The sequence below is a fragment of the Aethalodelphis obliquidens genome, unplaced genomic scaffold (assembly GCF_003676395.1).
Source record: "Aethalodelphis obliquidens isolate GAN/ISIS:26980383/991018 unplaced genomic scaffold, ASM367639v1 scaffold63, whole genome shotgun sequence".
NCBI classification, from domain to species: Eukaryota; Metazoa; Chordata; class Mammalia; order Artiodactyla; family Delphinidae; genus Aethalodelphis; species Aethalodelphis obliquidens.
The window spans coordinates 2,840,978-2,858,928 of record NW_020838007.1 but is presented as its reverse complement, the minus strand read 5'-3'; the positions used below and the strand labels follow the sequence as shown (position 1 = coordinate 2,858,928).

General features: G+C 47.4%; 1 protein-coding gene across 1 annotated transcript in view; it reads left to right on the top strand.

Moving 5' to 3' along the window:
• LDLRAD4 (low density lipoprotein receptor class A domain containing 4) overlaps positions 1-17,951 on the top strand; it is a 311,621-nt gene that overhangs the window by 200,730 nt on the left and 92,940 nt on the right.

Here is a 17,951-nt window from a genome sequence, read left to right as displayed (position 1 = left end):
CTCACCAGCCGCTCTGTCACCTCCCCTGGCTGATCCTTCCTTCTCCTCCAGGCCCCTCACCTTCACCTTCCTCCCTCTGACTTCCCCAAGTGCCTTCTGACCGCCCTGTGCCTCTGAGCCCACTGCCCGCTGCTGCATCAGCCTCGCAGACCCAAGGGCAGCGTGGCCTCTGTTAGGGAGGGCCCGAGCAGCCCTCAGGTCCTTGCCATTCCTGGGTGGAGCCCTCCCCTGCCCTCCCCTGCGCTTGCCCTGGCTGGGCCTGCCCTGTCCTTTTCCCTCCCGGAGCAGCTCAGCTCGCCCCGACCCGCCCTCTCCAGCCCCTTCTTACTCACCACTGCTCTCCCCTGGCTGCTTTTGCTGGGTTGCTTGTTCACGGCCAGATCCCATGGATTTTTTTTTTTTTCTTCCCATTTCTTCTCTTTCTGGCCTTTTCTCCATAGTCGGTAAGGTTTATCATCCCCTCTTTGAGATTCTCCGTTCCCTTAGGGTCCAGGTCTTCCTGGACACCTCCAGCTGCTCCTTCTCTGTGGCGGCTCCTCTGTCCACCAGGTTCCAGCCTGGTCCTTGCCCTTGTCTGTGGGATTCTAGACACCACTTGCCATCAAAGCCACGCCCGTATTCTTATCTCCAGCTCAGACGAAGTATCCAACTCTGCTCGTAAGGCTTCTCCCAAACTTCTCCAACTCCTGAGCATTCAAAGCTGAAGCAGTTATTTCTTCCTCCACCCCCAGACCAGACCGTCCTTTTGGTATTTTCTGTCTTTTAGTGTTTTGCCAGTTACATCAGGTTGGTCACTTTCCTGATTGGTCACTAACCCTTACCAGAAATAATTTCTCCTGCTTGGAACCCTACAACATCTTGTGTCCCTCTTAAGGTGTTGACTGTTCTGCTTCATCATCACATGTGGACAAGAATGATTTCAAGTGTTAAGCTCTTTGAAGACAGGGGCTGTGCTCACATCTTTGGAAGCCCTGACACTCCTAACGAAGCATGGACTGTACATGTCGGCACTTGAAAAGGATCTGTTGAATTGAATTGAAAACCATTTATCCTTCCTCTGTTACTTCCCAGCAAGCTGTCAGCATGGCCCTTAGTTGAACAGTGACTACAAGGGTTTCAGCTGTAGCCTTAGTGCCTCCCATAGTGCGTGGCATATATAGTATACGTTGCATGGCATATATAGTATACAGTGTGTGGTGTATACAATATACAGTGAGTGGCCCTGTAAATACGTGCTGAGTGAATGGATGAATGTGATTTTTTTTTTTTTTACTTTATGTTTTTTCAGTTGGCTATATATCTATCTTTAAACAGCTTTTGTGGAATAATTGACACACAGGAAAGTGCACATATTTAGCAATTACAATTTGGTAAGTTTTACATAGGAATATACCCATGAAACCATCACAAGTTAACCATGGTGTGTCCATCTGCCCAACATGTTTGTCACTCTCCTGTGGTCCCTTCCTGTCTTAGCTCCCTGTCTGCACCCCAGGCGACCACTGATGGATTGGTGTCTTTATAGATTGGCTTGTATTTTCTAGAGTTTATATAACTGGAATCATAATGTGCACACTCTTCTGTTTGGCTTCTTTCATCCAGCATAATTATTTTGATTTTCCTCTGTGTTATATGCATCAATAGTTTAGAGATTATGTAGAATTGCTATTATTTCTTCTTCAAATATTTTATAAAATACACCATTGAAGCCATCTGGGCTTAGGGTTTTCTTTGTACAAATGCTTTTAACTACAAATTTAATTTCTATATTAGCTATAGGGCTCTGTTCCTATTTGATAAGCTTTTTAAAAATTAAAGAAATTTTTTTATGCAAGTATAGTTGGTTTACAATATTGTGTTAGTTTCAGGTGTACAGCATAGTGAATCAGTATTTTTGCAGATTATTGAATGTGATTATTTTTGAAAACTCAAGTCGGACCGGAGGATGAAAAAAAACTTGTGTTTTGCGTGGCCTAGTGCCCTGCAAGTAGACCTGGAGGGTGAGAATACTTATTCAGCCCTGGAAGCCTGCGTGATAGGACAGAGAGAGAGGGGACATAAGGTCTGTTCCCCAAATTGTCTGTCATTACGGTGTATATTGGTTACTGCCAACACCCAAACTCACTGGAGTATGTCCCTACTCTAGTTGGGGTTCATTCTGTGGCCAGCAGTGTGGCAGGATGCCCTGTGCTCTACTGGGGTCTCGGTTTCCCAGTGCAGAGCCCCTGGGAGACAAGCCCTCCTGGGGCACAGGAAGGGCTGGTTTGTGCGGGGCCCAGAGGTGACTTGACTAGATTAGGTGCGCGTGTGCTGGCACGTGTGGGTGTGCTGCTTGTCGCATCAGTGACCTGGTCAGTCTACCAGCGCAGGTCCCGCTTCCTGCCAGTGTGTCCCTGGGACCGGCTTTGTACTGCTGCTGGCTGTGCTGTAAACAGCCCTGCAAACGGTGCTGGGCCTGCAGTTTGTTCCAACTAGAAAATCCAAGATGAGGCCCTGAGTTACAGTCTGCAGTCCCCACTCACTGATTGTGGCTTTAGGCAAGTTGCTTAACCTCCTTATACCTTGATTTTTCTCCTGTGTGAAACAAAGACAATAATAGTATTGGTATCTCCCTCAAAGGATTGTTCTAAGGATTTAGTAAAATAGTTTAGGTAAAGCAGTTAGAATAATGCCTTGCACGTAGTAAGTTGCAGGCACCATGTCTCTTCACCCAAAAATACTTAAATGTGTATTTCCTAAGAAAAAGACATTCTCTTCCATAACCATAGTATAGTTACCAAAGCCCAGAAAATGTAACATTGACACAGTACTACTTTCTGACAGACAGTCCACATTAAACTCTTGCTGTTGCCCTCAATCTTGTCTTTCGAAGTAGTTCGTGTTTCTCAGCAAAGGCCCCGTGGAAGAGTAGCCCGAATGCTGCTGCGGAGGGCGCTGTGCTGGGCCAGCCCTCCACTCCCTCCTCATCTTATATGTTGACAGCTGGGCGCCAGGACGCACCAGCCGGGGCTTCACCCGCTGCTGCTTCCCACTCATCTCATCACCACTTACCAAAAGCAAAGCAGCAACATAGCTGTACTTCTCTGATGATTAGCGGTGCAAGGAGTTTATCTGAAGGCCTGTGGCTTCTTAGGATGGGGATGAGGTGGGCAGAGAGCTGCCATTTGCTGAGTGCCGGCTGTTTACATGCATCATGTAATTTATCTCAAAACCTAGAAATCTAGCCTAGGGAACAGTGCTCAGAGAGGTTAAGTAATTTATTCAGGGTCACCCAGCTAGAACATGTTGAAGCGAGGAACTAAATTCAGGCTGTGGTTTTTGTTTGTTTGTTTTTGCTTCTAGGTGTTTGTTTTTTGTTTTTTCATGATTTTTTTTAGTAGGATAAGGATTTACGCATCAGTTTTTAAAGGTTTGTAGGGTGGCGATCAAACAAACAATGTATTATTATGAAGGCCCATAGAAGTGAGGGCTCCAAGAGCAATTGTTTATATGGCAGTTTTTAATTGATATATAGACGATGGTAATCTTCGTTTCATCCTGGATTTTCAAGTAGATTCCAAAATATTAACCCAGGATCCCTACTGTATCAGGGATCATTGGTTTTGTTGAGTTCCTTCAGGTTTCCTCTACAGATTGTTGGAGTAATTAATCCCTTCTTCAGTTCCGCCCGGCTGTGTCCTATATATATATGACCTGCAGGAAGTCAGTTCCCCTTTCCGTTTTCCTTTCTGATCAGGAGGGTGGAAATGTGAACACGGGAGCTGGTGGGATCCAGTGAACAGGGTGCCTCCATTTCTGCCACTGCTTACTCCCCTTCACCTGCTGTGAGCACAGAGCCCCCCCTTGGTCAGACGTGGACTGTTAGCCCTGTACCCCTGATGCACCGCTGGGTCTTGTGAGCTCTGTGGCCCCTCCAGATGCCCTCAGTGGATCACACTCTGATGTGGCCTCCACAGGGAGGGTGGGATGGTCTCCCAGTGCGTTGTGTTGCCCCAGGGCAGGGATGTTGGTGGGGTGGCTCCTGCCTTGGTCAAGGTCAGTAGTAGAGGCCGCTCGGCTTGAACCAAGCTGTTCTGCACAGCAGTGTGTGTTCTTTTGACAGGGCTGCCCACCCCTTTTTCAACTTAAAAAAGGAATCCATGGCAAAACAATTACTGGCTTGTGTGTAAATGACCCAGGATGGCATTTAAACAAGGTCAGGGTGCAGCAGCTACCCCGCCGCCCACAGAGGGGCAGGCTCACCCTCCTCCTTCATGCCAGAAGGGCCCCTCCCCGCCCGCCCCTTTGGTTTGTGCCTCTGTTTCTCCAAGACGGTTTTCTGTCAATTAAAATCTTGTAAGAACTTGGAAGGCAACTCTGCCTTTTCAAATAAACAAAGGCAGAGAACAAATGGGAGGGACTTTCAGTAAACCCTAGGCTTCCTTTCCTCCTGCTGTGACACTAAATTTACTGGATAAAAACTACCTCTTAGATTTACATTTTGATTCTGTTACTGCTTTCATGTGTACGGGGCTGTCCCACTTCAGATGAAATTTATCCACTTCTTTAAATATTTAGTAGTCTAGCGTGGATGTTAATGAAAGTCTGGCAGTGCTATTTTGAGAACTGCAACAATGATAGTAATTTTCAGTGTCAGATTCCTGCTTTGCAAAGGGAGAGCGGGCGGGAGGCGCGGCTTCAGTTCTAATAGAGTTTGCCGTCCGCAGGCCTGCCAGACAGATGGGTCATGAATACTGTCTAGACGGCCCTGCCTGAGCGGAGCCCGGTCTCTGAGGACACGCACTGAGACGCCGGCTTAAGTAACGGGAAAGTCAGGGCAGGCCCTCGTGTAATCAGACAGAAATCAATGCGAGTCTGCTTCCTGGGGGAGGGGGATGCAGTGTCGGGGGAGAGAAGAGGCCCTCTCTTTCGGATCAGTTTTCGTACAAACTCAACTAATATCAGGCATTAGAGAGAGCGTGAAGGGAGAGGTGTAAGTGGATGGTGCTGTTGATTTAGACGGCGCTCCACCGCTGCAGGATGCCGAGTGATCTCACCCAGACACGCCCTGCCCTGAACGGTGGGACGCAGACGAGGGACCGGATCAGTCGTGTGTGTTGCTGAGCCTGGTGCTGCTCTGGTTGACACCGTGTGTCCTGACTGTTCATTTCCAGGGTTTAGCTTCTTAATTAGGGAGGGTTTTAGAGACTCACCTGGCATGCTTTCTTTTCTGATGAATCTCTGAGAATGTTCCAGAGCTGGCTCTTTTGACCGGCCACTCTGCTAATGGTGCTGGAGGCAGAGAGGTGGAGCCCTCACGAGCACCCACTCGGCTGCACCCTGGGACATGGCACCTTCCGATGGTCGCTTTGCTCAGTGTTTCCCCAGTGCTAGGAGTGGGATTTATGTGACATAAGTAGTGACTTTATACCCATGAAAACTCACAGTCTGAATGGGGTGGGGGCGGGGTGGGTCTGTGCTCTCAGGATGAAGTTATGGGGGGAGGGGCACTGACAGGCGGAGCAGATGCAGCTCAGCTGGGAGGGGCCTTGTTGTTGGACTCCATGTCCTTAGTCATGTATTTGCCTCAGAAAAATTACCCAAAAGGGTCTGCAGTAAAGCTTGGAAGGGACCCTCTTTGAGGAACTGCAGAAATAGAACTGAGATTCAGTCATCACAGCATGTGTCCTGTCCTGCAGAAGGTACCCCCCACCCCCCCGCCCCGGAGGCCCAACCACGGAATCAGCCACCTGGCTTGGAGCTCTTTTAGTTACGTCTCAGAGCAGACGCCAACATAGGCTTTTGGTTTGGAAAAAACTCCCAGCAACCTAAGTTTAGCAATAATCATTTTTTCACTCCTTCATCCATTCTTGTCATGTCCCAAGAGCTAACAGCAGCGGGAAAGCTAGGTGGTCTTTGCTTCATCCTGCCTGGAAAGAAAAAGGAAATCAAAGGTGAAAACTAATCATGAAGCACACGATCCCTGGAAAAGAAGGAATGAGCTCTTGTGTTCGGGAGCTGGAGCCACAGGCAGCAAGCGAGCCGACCTCCCAGAGTGGCTCTTAGAAGTGTCTTCTGGGTCGTCCCGAAGGCATAGCCATCTCTCAGAGATGCTTCGCCCTTCCCTGAATCTCTTGCCTGCCATCCCCTCAGCTACATGTAGGGCATAAATTCTCCCCGTTTTGGACAAGCTGCAAGGAGCGCTCATCGTGGCATCTGGGTGCCATGCGGGGTGTGATGCCAGCTGACAACAGCCTGGGTGTCTGGAGAGTGAACCGCAACACCTCTTGGTTCTGTTCACGTCATCAGAGGAGCAGAACGTTGTCTGCCCGTGTCAGGGGCCCCCGAGATTTCCTGGGGGGACTTGGCTGGAACAATGAGGTGTGGTTCCCCTCTTTGGGAAGAGGCCCCACCCTCACATTGGCAGAACCTGTTTCCGAAGGGATGCCTGGGCGTGTTGCCTCCTTATCTTTATCCCTTCATCTTTACTGGGGCTTCTGGGCTTCCTTTATTCACTTATTCTAAAAAATGGGAGAAAAAGGAACTTGAACTAACCTCTGACCCTTTTCTCCTTAGATCTCTGGGGGAACCCAGGTGTTGTTCCTGGGAACGTGCTCAGACCGGCAGTCTCTCCAGCCATCAGGGTTGGAAGCAGGTTGCTCTCCCTGTCTTGGGAGGTGCGGGCGGCTGAGCCAGGCAAGGACAGTGATATACCTTCTGCGACTTGATTCAGGTCTATGTCTGTGACTTGATATAGTTTCTACAGAAGGACAACCAAGAAAGTACAGCCCCTTCCTGTTATGTGTGCTTGGAAGATAGAAATTCCGAGTGTCGTCTGCTTCTTGCGGAGGGAACTTGCATGAATCCAAGTTCTTAAAGGCCAGTCTGACCTTAAAAAATGGAGAGGGTTTTAAAGATGTCCCAGGGCACCTGCAACCCCACAAGGCCTCAGGAGCAATGGCTGCTGCCTCCTCAGTCCCTTGTGGCTCTGCATTCGTTCTCATGTCAGGACATTTAACCTGGAGTAACAGGGACTGATGGACAGTGCAGGTAGCTTCTCCCAGAAAAACCAGATGCCAGGACTAATTTTCAGAACAGGACAGGGGGCTGGAGAGTGCTCTAGAGAAAATGTGTTTGGGGTGGTTACTCATAGAAAATGGTACCCTAAGTAGTAGCAACACATCCTTTTGGGGGGTATATTTCGTGGAGAGTATTTTTGTGAGTGTTGAGCATGTGATGGGCACAGGATGCAGAGTATGGGGGGGTGCCGGGGTACAGGATGTGGTCTCCATCTAGTGGTAAACTGGTGCCCTTGAGAAGATCCATAGAGGTTTGGGGCAATTTCTCCAGTGCCAAGTGTGGGACAGCACTGGTGCGTGGGTGCACAAGGCAGACCCATCGTGGGTGGGGGCCTTGGAGAACTCTCTTTCCTGAGCAGCCTGGCATGTGGGGGAATGGTCACAAAAAGCCAACTTGCTTGGAGGTCAGGGCTGATTTTAAGGAGCATTACTAGAAAGGTAGATTGGGGCCAGATTACAGAAAGCCAGGATGTCGGGCCAAGTAGTTCTTATTCTCTATTCTGAAGGAAGTCATTGAAGGGTTTTGAGTAGGAGAGTGAGGCTGTGAGACAAGGCAGTTATACCCATGCAGGTCCTGAGAGAGCACGTAGCTCTGAGCCCCACCTTATAGGCAAGGGAAACTTATAGACGGAGAACAGAGGGAGAGCCCCTGGAAGGACCCTGCCTTGTCCACAGAGCAGGTGGCCTTCAGGTGAACTCGAAGTTGCCATCTGAGACACTACAGGGAAGGTAAAGGGGGGAGGGGTCTGGCTTTTCAACAGGTTTTGAGAAGAGTCTTATTGCTGTGATATGATTATGTAAAAAAAGAAAAAAAAAGAGTTTGAAGGAATGGGTGTGAAATCACATCAGGAGTTGAATAGATATATAGTCAGAGCTGCACCAGCTAGGAGGGGTCCCCCCCCAGCCCGCCCCCATTCGGGGGTCTCACTGCTGGGGAGTGAGGGAGGGGAGTGTGGTTATTTCAGGGCGGAGGCTGTGGAGTGGAGTCACTGGAGGGTGATCCAGCCTCCGAGGGGAGAGGCCTGATCCCGGGAGACTCAGGCAGACGCTTAGCTCATGGGCTGGGGGACGAGCGGAGCCACCAGGGAGCTTGGGTCTGGGGTCTGCGGTTATCAGTCAGCCAGGGCTGGGAGTTGAAGAAACACAGTCAGAACAGTCAAAAGTCATGGTTGTACTTTGCAGCTTGCTTTAAATTTTTTAAAACATCAGCCTTATTGAGGTATAGTTGACAAAATTGTAAGATGTTTAACGTGTACATTGTGGTGATTTAATATGTGTACACATTGTGAAAGGATTCCCGCCACCTAGTAAATTACCACATCTATTACCTCACATATTTACCGCTTTTGTCCCTTTTTTTTTTTTGGTGAGAATATTTAAGTTCTACTCTTAGCAAAAGTTTCATTTGTACGACAGTGTTGCCACCTGTAGTCACCGTGTTGTACGGTAGGTCCTCAGACCTTGTTCATCTTACAGCCGGATGTCTGTTTCCTTTACCAGTTAGTTCCTCCCTGTTCCCCTCCTAACTCCTGTGGTGTGTGTGTGCACACGCATGTGTGTGAGCACGCATGTGTGTGAGAGTGTGTCACAGGGTTTTATTGTGTGTGAATGTTAACATTTGAATAACAGCAGGGGCTGTATTTGAGGAAAGATACACGGTCCAGTTCTTTTCCCTTTGGAAACAAGTGATGGACTTTGTTTCGCTGCTGCCGTGTGTTCAAGTGCCCACATTGTAGAGGTAAGGAGGCCTGGGAGTTGTTGCAGTGTGACATGGTATCATGGTGTTACTTGGGAACTTTGGGTGTGACGTTTGCAAGGGGAAGGACCCTTAACGATATTTTTTTGGAGGCCCAGCACTGAAACTTGTTTTTATCGTGGATGACAATAGATTTGTGCATTGCTCCTGTCACACGAGTGGCTTAGAATCAGAGTCAGAGGCTCTGTCTGCTACTCTGGGCAGTGATCTTGGTTCGTTACCGCCTTGGGCCTGGGTTTTCTCCACCTGGGCAGGGAAAACGATTGTGATCCCTGGAATCCCCGTGGCTCAAAAAAGCACCTGAATCAGTGACTTTATGTCTGTTATTAACTTGAATGAGATAAATATTGGACACAACGTTTATCCAGAAGAGGTGTTTCTTTGTAAATCATGTGATTATTTTCAGGTGTTTGCTGGAAGTCACCAGGCAGACAGCATTTCCTGGTGTCACACAAGTGCCTCCCTGTGCCCCTCACTCCGGCCGTCGTCACCGGGTCTGCCTTTCCCACTGTGACCCCTTTCATCACTTGCCAGCCCCTGCCCACAGTGTTCTTGTGTAATCTGTTCACGGGGGACAGTCAGGATGCAGTGTGTGAATCCAGTCTGGCACCTAGCTGCACACTGGCGGAGATGGAAATCTGTGATCGCGGCAGTGAAATACGCTCAAGCCGCGGGGGCTCGGGGCTGCTGTGGCTCGAATGGGGCCGAGCAGGAGGGCGCCACTCCCGCCCCATGTTGGGTGGTGGGTTCTGTTTACGTGGTGGTGGTCTCTGAAAGGGACCGCCCAGCTCCTTGATGAGCTGTGCTGCCTTTCTGGAACTACGGAGACAGAAGAGCCTCTTAGTACGACTGTTGGGGCTGAAGGCAGTTGACGGGTAGGAGAGATGTTTGCAGTGGCGACAGGAGGTGGCCTTTTGACCAAATAGATCAGTTTCTGTCCTGTTCGTGGTTGATGTTTCTCTAGATGACATGTTGATCTGAGTTATAGAAAGAGGTTCTAAATGTGTCACTTAAATGCGCAAAAGAATTCCAGTATACCAAGTTTAAAGGGATGATTTAAATGCCGTACAGTAAATTAAATATATAGAATTTTGAATTTCTGCCTTGCGGTTTTGTCCTGGCTCATATTAACCAATGACTCCATTCTGTTCATAATCTTGAACACCAAGATGCACCCTCCCCTATTTGCTTGCTTTCACTTTGCAGTAGTCAGTCAGGTGAAAGACACCCGAGTGAGTGGGCGACAGCCAGGGCTTGTCTGCTGAGATTGCTGGGTCTGTCGAAATTGGAGGATGGCTGTTTCTGCGGGGAGGGTGCAGGAGCCCACCTGGCCCTCCCCAGAGCTCACCTGAGCCTCAGGGCCTGGCACCTGACAGAAGTGAGGTGGGCAGGGTGCCGCGTGCATGGCATTTAGGGCTCGGGCATACCTGCTGGGGAGTGAGGAAGCCCTGCTTTCGTACAGCAGCCCTGAGGCCACAGCTACAGTCACGATCACCTGTGGGTCACTCATCCATTCATCAGGTATTCCTCTTGGTGCACTTTGCTGGGTCCCCAAGGCACGCATAGGGCATGGAAACTCGCAGGTATCCCGTCAGTGTTCAGTGAGTGGGTTCGTGTGCACCCGTCACTGTGCTGGGCGATCCAGGTTCTGTTAGACTTGGTGGTCCTCACCTGCAGAGGATAGAAAGTAGACTGACGCTGGGTTACCTGTACACACACACACACACACACACACACACACCCCACACACACACACACACACACACACACACCAGAGTGGAGCCGGGCGGAGGACCCTTCAGCTGCTGTGCGTCCTGGCTCCAGGACCCGGGTTTCTATCCGAGCAGGATGCAGGCAGAGAGCCTGGAGTCTCCCACCTTTTCGAGGGCCCATGCAAATATCGGAAACAGGGAAAAAATGATACTGCCCCACGAGAGGAGAAGAAAGCTGCAAAATGGAAATTAACACATGTAACGAAAGGTCACAGGACTCAACAGCACATCAACTAGTCAACCCCAGCCATCGTCTCCCATGGGATGTGGTGTGGCCCTGGGCAGCCTGCAGTGCCACCTGCTCCCTAGGGAGGAGCTGCCCAGCCCCTCTGGGCGGGCATCCAGGCTTCTGCACAGCTCCACCTGCCCAGGAAGGTGTCCTGGGTCCCAGCACCCAGCCCGGCCCAGGCACACATCAGGGGGTGGGAGAAGGTGCCCCTTCACCTGAAGAGCAGGGACAAAAAGGGGCCACTGCCAGCCTGGGTCTGTGCTGGGAGCCAGCTCTTCTGGAGCATCTCTCTACAGAGAGCCCCACCTGGAGTCAAGTCACTACTGTAGTTGAGGAAACTTTTTATAGGGCTCTACTGTGTGTGGGAAACTCATCGTGGATCCTGGTCAGAGCCCAGGCACCCCTTCTCCAGGCTCTCCTCACACATCTTCCCAGTGTTTTGGGAGGAGGTTTTGCTACAACACGTCTAGTTTTCTGCTTCCTACCTTCCTGCACCAGAGTTAAACTTCGAAACACACATATATTCCCTCATGTTTTTCCTCTTCCCTCTCTCCCATCTGACTCTCCCCTCCACTTCTCTCTCTCCTTCTTTTCCTTCTTTTTTTCTTAAATGGGATAGTGATATCTGCCATCTGCACTTTGGGCTGTTTCAAACGAAATGTGTAAGGAGGGCTTCAGCAGAGGCGTCAGGGCACAGGGGTAAGGGGAGATGCCCAGAGGGTGTGCGGCCCTGTATCAGTGCTCCTCAACCTCCAGGGAAGGAAGTCGGCCCCAGGAAGCCCTGCGCCCAGCCTGCCCTGTCCATGGCCTCTGTCCTTTTAGGATCTTCTCAGACACTGTCAGTCAATAAATACTGAGAAGTGAGGTGTGGTCTGAGATGAACATGGCCGCAAAGCACAGCAGGGAGGTGGTCCAGGAGGCCAGGCAGACTGGGTACTGGTGGCTTTTCAGGGGCGGAGCGGAGACAGTAAGGATGTGGCCAGAAGTACAGAGACCCCAAGCAAAGCCCCATCCAGGAACTCCTGTCCATTGAAGGAGCCAGAGGGCTCAGACCTTTTGGTGAACAGTTCGCTGCCAAGACTGGAGGAGGGCAAAGGTGCTCTCTGGGGGGAGATCCTGGGGGATCTGTGTGGAGGTGGGCTGCCCTGAGGGCCTCCCTGGTTCTTGGGGGGCAGCTGACAGGCAAGTGCAGCCCTTTGGCGGCAGCCCGAGGGTGACTTGCTGCCCTCAGGCCCGTCGCCTTTCAGAATCTCTGAAGTGATTGATGGTTCCCTGCAGACAGCAGTTTCCAGATTCAGTGCCGTGTGTGCTTGTTGGGGAGGGCTGACCTCTTCCTGGACCTGCATGGGCAGGACAGACTCTCGGGCCCTCCTTTCCCCAGGCCTCTATTTGGTCTCCGAAGAGAACGCCTTTCTCTTCCTTCATCTATGGAAGGGCACAGCCTGCCAGGCCCCGCCGTCCAGTTGTTGGCACCATCCCCCGAGCCTGGGTCTGGAAGAGCCAGGCAGCCAGCGGCCGCGGGACTGAGGACGAACAGGATGTACTCCCTTTCTTGCCTGTGAACAAGCAGCTCTGTTCTGCTGTTTTATTTTATATTCAAACAGGCTTAAAAACACTTCTTGACACTCATCTCCCAAACTGTCATTTTTTTTGAGATAGTTGACGAGCATACATACACCGTGTCTTCCAGAGACTCTGATTTACACCCTGTGGTGGGCACTCCCAGCACAACTCTGATGCTTGATCCTGACTCGGCACGGTTCCCTGACACTCCTGACGACCACTGGCAGGGTGCTAGGTTTCAGACCATCCTGACAACTGCCCCTCCATCCTGGCGAAACACAGCAGCTAAGGAAAATGTGCTGCAGAGTAAGAGAAAAGGACGCATGATCTCTTCTTTTAAAAATGTGTTTCTCAGCATGTTCTCTGGCATAATTTCTGCACTTGTGGATAGTGCCTCTCAGCCTTTCATGAAATTTCTGCCTCTTACAAATGTGGAAAAAGTAGAGGCTACTTTAAATTATAAAGACAAGCTTTAATCTAGTCCAAGAAGCTGGGGGAAATAGACTGCTTTTCTTGCTTTCAGCCCCATTTCCCTCCCTAATGTTAAATACGGGTTTTTCTCCCATTTTAGAGGATTTTCTTTGTAGAATATGAATGAGTTATTTACTGGGTAACAAAAAAACAAGCCTTTTAAGTACAAATGGAGCTTTGGAGATCTCTCAGTTTGAAAGACTGATCTCTGCATAAACACAACTGTTTCTCCATATTGCTGGGAACTCTGCATACAGCTGTTGGGCCACAATTTTCTATTACGATTTTTATAATATGAAACACTGGCTAATAGCTCAGCAGAGAAGTGTTTGGGCACAGTAGCAATAGGGAAGTGTTTACATTGCCTTATCTGTGTTGATGAGCAAAGAATAGTAATTTTCTACAGAGTTGCTCTAATCTGATTAATAAAATTAGGCATTGCATATTTTCATTCACCTACATTTTTTTGAGCTCATGTCAACCAGTAGCCTCATTTCAGTGCTTCAGTTTTCCTTATTAAATGTCTGGTTGTACTTGTTGCCTTTTAAAGCGCAAAATCTTAACAGCAAGTCTTTCTTTTCTCTGTGTGTAAATGAACGACGTAACCAAGACTGTCTGCCACGGGGATAGTTTGGAGGTCACTGTGCACCTAGGGCCTTCCACTCGGAGTGACCGGCTGTGGAAGGATGGAGCCATTACCTACAGAAGTACCCTTTGGGGCCTTCAGAGCCAGACTGCTTGAGGTGTACATCCCTGTAGATGGGGCCTGTAGATGGGGCGTGTGAAACCCTCCTTCCCTTCAGCCCCACCCCACCCCAGGGTTTTAAGACAAAGCTGGATTAGTGAATTCATGGCCTGACGGGCTACACTTCACATCCCCGCGTGCACCTGTCCCTGGCGTCGGCCTGGCCACGGGGCTGGGAAGTGCAGTTTCCCGTTGCTCATGGCCCATCCTGCCTGCTGTGATGGGAGAGAGGAGAGTGAGCTGGAAGAGGCTGAAAGAAACATTGCTCAGATGCAAAGTCAGATGATTGTCTTCTCTAGGAAGCTCCCTATTAAAAATCTACATGGCTATTGAGAAGTATGCTGCTGTTTTGTAATTGAAGTTAGGCCATGTTTAACCTGTATAATATCTGCTTAAAAACCCTGGATATATTTTCTGTCTATTTCTGTGATTCACTTAATTGGCACTCCGTTGCAGCTTCCATGTTAAAATCAGTGTATCAAACAGCATGCCTGCTCTTCATTCTCATGCTATATTTTTCATTTATTCTGAAGGTCAGATGAATATGTTCAAATTCTGTTAGCATGTTGGAGTCAGAAATGAAAAGATGACTTAACTTTTTATAACTTCTAAAAGAATCATTCAGTGTCAGGAAACTAGCCTGTGGGAGTTACGGACAAATGCACCGTCCTGAATATTTTCAGCTATTAAAAATAAGTAAAAGGGATGACAATTAGAAGGGTGGGTTATGATTTTGGAGACCTACTCTTTTATCACTTGATGGATTCTGCATCCTTGTTCTGGTTGTGGAGGGCAGTATTTTGTGCCATTTATGCCCTCACTGGCTCACAACACACAAAACCCACATTATATTTGACATCAGGCTCAGTACCTGTTGGTGGAGGACATGGAGCCAAAAGGAAACGGGATTTCCTAATAAGGCTTTTGGCTTGGCAGGGGATTTTTGTGGGAAAGACACTACATTTGTTGAGGCAATTTCTTCCTCTTCACTAAGAGCGTTTTTCTCTATTTCTCAAGCAGTGCTGAGTTATGGACATGTTTGTAAACTGTAATGTTGCAAGTTAGATAGCCCTCTCTATCTAAAATCTCAACCTCGTCATGCTCTCTGCCCCCTTTGCTGCTTTATATTCTTTCCTTATCACTTGTACTAATTAACATACTCTGTATTTTACTTATCTTTCTTATTTTGTCCCCTCTCCCAGATGTTACTCCAGGAGGGTAGATATGTATGTTTAATTTACTGGTGTGAACTACAGTCAGTACTTAGAACAGTGCCAGAGTGTACAGTTAACATGTGTTGAATGAAATAATGATGCTCAGAGCATAGTTTTTATATAGTAATACATCTTTTGAAATTAATTATCTTTTTAAGAAATAATGAAATTGTAGTTCAACATAAAGAAGTCAACCAGTGTAATACACCACATTTTAAAAAATGAAGGAAAAAAACACGCTTATCTCAATAAACAACAAAAAAGGCATTTGACAAAATCCAGCATCCTTTCATAATATAAACACTTAAAAAACAGGTGCAGAAGGGAACTTCCTCAACAAAATAAAGGACGTTTATTAAAACCCACAGCTAACACCATACTCAATGGTGAAAGACTGAAAGCTTTCCCCCTAAGATAAGGAACAAGACAAGGATGCCAGTTTCACCACTACTATTCAGTATCGTACTGGAAATTCTAGTCAGAGCACTTAGATAAGAAAAAGAAATAATAATCATTCGAATTACAAAGAAGGAACTAAAACGATCCCGATTTGCAGATGACACGATCCTGTTGCAGAAAATCCCAAAGAATCCGCACAAAAGGTACTAGAGCTAATAAACAAATTCAGCAAAGTTGCAGGGAAGAAGATTAACACAGAGGAACCCATTGTTTCTATACGTGTGCAGTGAACAATCTGAAAGGAAATTAAGAAAGTAATTTTATTTAAAATAGCATCTAAAAGAAGAAAATAACTAGAAATAAATTCAACCAAGGAGGAAAGACTTGTACAGTGAAACCTATGAAACACTGCAGACAGAAATTTAAAGAAGCCTTAATTAAATGGAAAGACATCATCACATATTCATGGGCAGGAAGACTTAATATTGCTAAGATGTCAGTACTACCCAAAACGATCCACAAATTCAGTGTAACCCCTACCAAAATTCCAGCAGCCTTTTTTTCCCACAGAAATGCAAAAGCTGATCCTCAAATTTGTACAGAATTGTAAGGGGTCCTAAATAACCAAAATAATCTTGAAAAGGAACAAAGTCAGAGGACTTACACTTCCCAATTTCAAAATTTATAAAGCTACAGTAATCAAAACAGTGTGGTACTGGTATAAGGATAGACATAAATTCTATTCTCAGTGGAATAGCATTGAGAGTCTGGAAATGTATACCCATACATCTATGGCCAACTGATTTTTGACAAGGTTTCAAGTCCATTCAATGGGGAAAGAATAGTCTTTTTAACAAATGGTGCTGGGACAACTGAATTTCCACATGCCAGAGAATGAACTTGGAACCCTACCTCACGCCAGATGCAAAAATTATCCTAATAAGAGTTAAAACCACAAAACTCTTAAATGAAAAGATAGAGGGAAATCTTCATGATCTTGGATTTGGCAGTGAATTCTTAGATATGATACCAAAAGCATGAGCAGCAAAAGAAAAAATAAATTGGTCTTCATCTAAATTAAAAACTCTTGTGCATCTAAAGACATTATCAAGAAAGTGAAAAGACATCCTACAGAATGGGAGAAAATATTTGTAACTCATATATCTGATAAGGGCTTACTATCCAGAATATATAGAGAACTACTAAAACTTAACAAAAAGACAACCCAATTTAAAAATGGGCATAGGACAGCAAAGAAATGATAAACAAAATGAAAAGACACCGTACTGAATGGGAAAAAATATTTGCTAATGGTATATCTGATAAGGGGTTAATATCCAAATGTCCAATATAAAGAACTCATATAATTCAGTAGCAAAAAACCCAAATAATCCCATTTTAAAATGGGCAAATGACCTGAATAGACATTTTTTCAAAGAAGATATACAAATGGCCAACAAGTACATGAAAAGATGCTCAGCATCACTAATCATAAAGGAAATGCAAATCCAAACTACAGTATCACCTCACAGCTGTCAGAATGGCTATCATCAAAAAGACAAGAGATAACAAATGCTGACGAAGATGTGGAGAAAAGGAAACCCTTGTGCCCTGTTGGTGGGAATGTAAGTTGGTCCAGTTTCTATGGCAAACAGTATGGAGATTCCTCGAACAATGGGAAATAGAACTACCATATGATCCAACAATTCCACTTCTGGGAATATATCTGAAGGAAATGAAAACACTGTGTCAAGGAGATATCTGTACCCCATGTTTATTGGCATGATTTACAGTAGTCAAGACATGGAAACAGGGGCTTCCCTGGTGGTGCAGTGGTTGAGAACCCACCTGCCAATGCAGGGGACACGGGTTCAAGCCCTGGCCCGGGAAGATCCCACATGCTGCGGAGCAACTAAGCCCGCGTGCCACAACTACTGAGCCCACATGCCTAGAGCCCGTGCTCCTCAGCAGTAGAAGCCACTGCAGTAAGAAGCCCACGCATTGCAACGAAGAGCAGCCCCCCACTCTCCACAACTAGAGAGAGCCCGCGCGCAGCGACGAAGACCCAACACAGCCCAAAAAAAAAGTCATGGAAACAACCTAAGTGTCTATCAACGGATGAATGGATAAAGATAATGGGTGTGAGTGTGTGTGTGTGTGTGTGTGTGTGTGTGTCTGGAATATTATTCAGCCACAAAAAGAAGGAAATCCTGCCATTTGCAAAAAGATGGATGGATCTTGAGGGCATTATGCTAAGTGAAATAAGTCAGACAGAGAAAGACAAATACTGTATGATTTCACTTATATGTGGAATCTAAAAAAGAAAGAAAGAAAAAACCCTCAACATAGAAACAGAGATCAGACTTGTGGTTACCAGAAGCGGAGGGTGGGTGGGGGAATGAGAGGGAGGTGGTCAAAAGGTGCAAACTTCCAGTTATCAGATAAATAAGAACAAGGAATGTAATGTACAACACGACTGTACTTAACACTGCTCTATGGTTTATATGAGAGTCGTTAGGAGTGTAGATCCTAAGAGTTCTCATCACAAGGAGAAAAACCATTTTCTTTTTCTGTTTTTGTCTGTGTAAGATGACAGATGTTGGGCTTCCCTGGTGGCGCAGTGGTTGAGAGTCCGCCTGCCGATGCAGGGGACACGGGTTTGTGCCCCGGTCCGGGAAGATCCCACATGCCGCGGAGCGGCTGGGCCCGTGAGCCATGGCCGCTGAGCCTGCGCGTCTGGAGCC